The sequence below is a fragment of the Myotis davidii genome, unplaced genomic scaffold (genome assembly GCF_000327345.1).
Source record: "Myotis davidii unplaced genomic scaffold, ASM32734v1 scaffold1377, whole genome shotgun sequence".
Lineage (NCBI taxonomy): Eukaryota > Metazoa > Chordata > Mammalia > Chiroptera > Vespertilionidae > Myotis > Myotis davidii.
This window is the reverse complement of record NW_006288854.1, coordinates 90,837-95,019: the sequence shown is the minus strand read 5'-3', so window position 1 is coordinate 95,019 and position 4,183 is coordinate 90,837. Positions and strand designations below refer to the sequence as shown.

Here is a 4,183-nt window from a genome sequence, read left to right as displayed (position 1 = left end):
CTATCATGCAGAACTGAAGGTCAGATAAAGAGCTTCACAGATAAGGAAAAGCTAAAGGAGTTCATCACCACCAAACCAGTATTATATGCAATGCTGAAAGGTATCCTTTAACAAGAGGTAGAAGAAAAAAAAGGTAAAGATACAAATTATGAACAACAAATACACATCTATCAACAAGTGAATCTAAGAATCAAGTGAATTAATAATCTGATGAACAGAATAAACTGGTGATTATAATAGAATCAGGGGCATAGAAAGGGTGGGCTGACTAAAGGGGTGTGGAGGGTGTGGGAAGAGACTGGACAAAAATCATACACCTATGGATGAGGACGGGGAGTGGGGGTAAGGGCTAAGGGTGGGGTGGGAACTGGGTGGAGGGGAGCTATGGGGGGGAAAAGAGGAACAACTGTAATAATCTGAACAATAAAGATTTAATTAAAAAAAGGGTCTAATGCAAGAATCATACCACTGAACAAATTATATAATATGTTTCACAAGTGCAATTATAGAGCCATACCTAGGGTGCTTACCATAAAAAGCAGACAAATTTAGGAAACATAGCTGGATTATTCAGTTCAGAGGCAAATGTCACCAGAGTGCTGACTCATAGCCTGACTATTAAGAAATCATAGCAGGGAATGGCAGCATCCAGGGGGTAGGCTCTGCCTTTCAGAGAACAGGCCTATCAGTAGGGGAAGGAGTGGCAACGCTTCAAGATGCACTGCCTGACACACCCTCAGAGCTTCGGGCCTGGCCCAGGCTGTTCCTGCAGGGCATCCCAGTGCCCGGAGCCTCCATGGCAGCGCAGAGGCAGCCACCTACAAGTACGTGAACTTGCGAGAGCCCTCGATGGACATGAAGTCAGTGACTGACCAGGAAGCTCAAACCCTTCTGTGGACTGAACTCATCCGAGGACTGGGAATGACCCTGAGCTACCTTTTCCGGGAGCCAGCCACCATAAACTACCCCTTTGAGAAGGGCCCGCTGAGCCCACGCTTCCATGGGGAGTATGCGCTGTGCCTATACCCATCCGGGGAGGAGCGCTGCATCGCATGCAAGCTTTGTGAGGCTGTCTGCTCGGGCCCCGGCCATCACCATCAAGGCTGAGCCGCGAGCCGATAGCAGCCGCCGGACCACTCACTATGACATAGACATGACCAAGTGCATCTACTGTGGCTTCTGCCAGGAGGCCTACCCTGTGGATGCCATTGTCAAGGGCCCCAACTTTGAGTTCTCCATGGAGACGCATAAGGAGCTGCTGTACAACAAGGAGAAGCTGCTGAACAATGGGGACAAGTGGGAGGCCGAGATCGCCGCCAACATCCAGGCCGACTACCTCTACTGGTGACGCTGCCCAGCTGGCCCGTGGCCCGTGGCCCCTGCTGCCAATAAAGAAGCTCTGACCCCCAGACACAAAAAAGGGAGAAATAAATAAATAAATAAATAAATAAATCATAGGAGGGCCCTTGCTCACCTCTGAGGTCTCATTTCTCACCATCCCTTTCTAATTTTTTTTTTTTTTTTTTGCCTCTGAGCTTTTGCAATTACCATTCCACCTACTGGAACATCTTCTCCTCTTCCATACCTTCAGTTGGCTAACTCCAATTCATTTTTAGGCCTCTGATTAGAAATCAGTTCTTCTAGTGATTCTTTCCAAGTTCGAGATAGTTACTACTCCTAAGAGCTACCCAGCACCGTAGACATCTTCCGATTAAGTATTTATTACATTCTATTGCAATCACCTGTTTTCTTGACTACGTTCTCCACTAGGCAAAAAGCTCGTGAAAACAGAAGTGTGACCATTTTCTCCACAGTTGTGTCCCCAGTGCCCAGTACAGTATCTGGTCATAAATACGTGCTTGATAAATATTTGTTGAACTAGCAAATTAAATACATAATTCATAAACAAGTTCTGATGTTACCTTGTTTTGGGGATGATAATAATGTCAGCCAACAAGTATTTAGTGGAGGCACTAGTGCAGTGGTTCTCAACCTTCCGGCCCTTTAAATACAGTTCCTTAGGTTGTGACCCAACCATAAAATTATTTTCGTTGCTACTTCATAACTGTAATGTTGCTACTGCTATGAATCATAATGTAAATATCTAATATGCAGGATGGTCTTAGGCGACCCCTGTGAAAGGGTCGTTCAATAGTCAAAGGGGTCGCGACCCACAGGTTGAGAACCGCTGCACTAGTATGTGGCTGTTAAATAGGTGAGCTCTGGAACCAGACCATCTATGTTTGGACCTCAGTCCTGAATTTGCTGACTGTAATATTGGGTAACTACCTACCCTCTCTGTGCCAAGTTTCTTTATCTGTAAATGGAGATGATATCAGTACTCTCCCAGGGATACTGTAAGGATGAAATGAGACACTATGAGTAAAGGGGCTTGGAGCAGCCCCTGGCATACAGTACCTCTCAGTAAATGTCAGCTATTATCCTTAATGTCTAATCTTGTGCTTCCAAAGTGTATTCTCTCTGTGAAAGAGGTCCATTTGGGGAATCCTGCACACACCATTCCCCTCAGAAAGGCACAGTTCTTAGTTAAGAACCATCTGTTCAACTTGGTGTCACTTGGCAGTTCCTGGTTTTGACAGCCTCTCTCCACCTAACCCTTATTAAAATCCTGCAATGCTGGTGTTCCACAGAACACTCTTTGGAACTGAGTAATACATTAAAACCTGTAAAATATTTTTACTTATTTATTTCAAAATAATCTGTGAGGTGTAAGTTTACTCTCCCCATTTTACAAGTAAGGAACTGAAGTTGAGAAGGGCCACAATCAGCTGGTAGTCGAGCAAGGCCCGTTTCATGCTCTTATCAATAATAATCTCTCTCCCCCAATTTGTCCCACATCATCTTGCTGAAATCCCCAGCTCATTAGATTTCATATTCTTTTCTTTCAAAGGTGGAAAGTTGTGGGGGGAAGTAGGTACAGCACACACCCTCACGCACTTACCCCCTCCACTGAAGAAAAGTACACAAATCCACAGAAGCTAAAGTGACTCATTCAAGACTGGCTCACCAGCTGGCCACCACGGTCGTATTTTGTGGCCCCGTGTTTACAGGTGGTCCTCAGCCAGTGAACCATACCCTTCCCAACAAAGACATCTACTAGCCTGTCTCCAGCACTGGGAAGATGGGCTTAGGCTCCTGCTTCCCCTCCAAGCCACAGGGAGAGTGACAAACCATCACTTTGTTATCCTTCTGCTCTCACCTCTGACTTTTTGATGTTGCAAAGTCTATGCCTGGGTGCCATGGCAAGTATGTGCCTGAGAGATACTCTGCAGGATTCCCTAGCCTCAGCAGTGCCAAGAGTCAGCAGCAGTGAAAGCAGTACCTGAAGCCCTTCATGCAGCTCTGGCCATTCCTGAGTTGAAACTGCACCCCCCCTACCCCCCCCCCAAAAACAAAACAAAACAAAACTAAAACCAAAACCAACCAACCAACCAAACCCACTACCTCCCATGATGAGAAACAGTGATTTAAGGTAAAGGAGTCATGGACTCCTGACTCTTAGTTCTGCCATTTACTTTGGGTATAGTACAATGGGTATGATAAGCAATAATTTGAGGAACACTAAATATTTAAATATTATGAGAGTCAAATGTGATGATAGGCTTAAAAAACATCACCAAAACATTTACTAACGCTGCTTTCTCCCTTGGGTTAGACACTAGGGACACGGAGATGACTCAGACATGGCTCCTGTCCTCACACTGCTAAGTCTATTGGGGGAAATTTTGATAAAAGGTATATGAGGCAAGACGGGTGGTCTCCAGATAACAAAACATTTATTACTTACTGCTGCCTTGTGCAGAGGAAAGGCAACCCTAGATACAAGTCCCATTCCCTCAGCTCAGTCTCTCCCTGCCACTCCCTGGCGCTGTGCAATCTAATGTCATGGAGTGTCCAACAGTGCCCTGTCTTTAAAGATGTGAGCACGGAGGAGAAACCAAGATGGTGGCATAGGTTAACGCCGGAGATTGCTGCCTCAAACAACCAATTCAAATTACACCTAAAAGACGGAACGGACATCATCCAGAACCACAGGAAGGCTGGCTGAGTGGAAATTCTACAACTAGGAGGAAAGAGAATATCACTGAGACTCAGAGGAGGAGCAGTGCGGAAGTGAGATACTAAGGTGCGGAGTACATGCGGGCTGGCGGCTGAGGGGGGG

At 45.9% G+C, this 4,183-nt stretch overlaps 1 protein-coding gene and 1 pseudogene across 2 annotated transcripts in view; one reads left to right on the top strand and one right to left on the bottom strand.

Moving 5' to 3' along the window:
• CLPB (ClpB homolog, mitochondrial AAA ATPase chaperonin) overlaps positions 1 to 4,183 on the bottom strand; it is a 156,229-nt gene that overhangs the window by 75,734 nt on the left and 76,312 nt on the right. The window lies entirely within an intron of this gene.
• Positions 662 to 1,409, top strand: LOC102774378 (annotated as a pseudogene). The gene has a single exon (XR_435523.2). The product of XR_435523.2 is annotated as an NADH dehydrogenase [ubiquinone] iron-sulfur protein 8, mitochondrial pseudogene (transcript).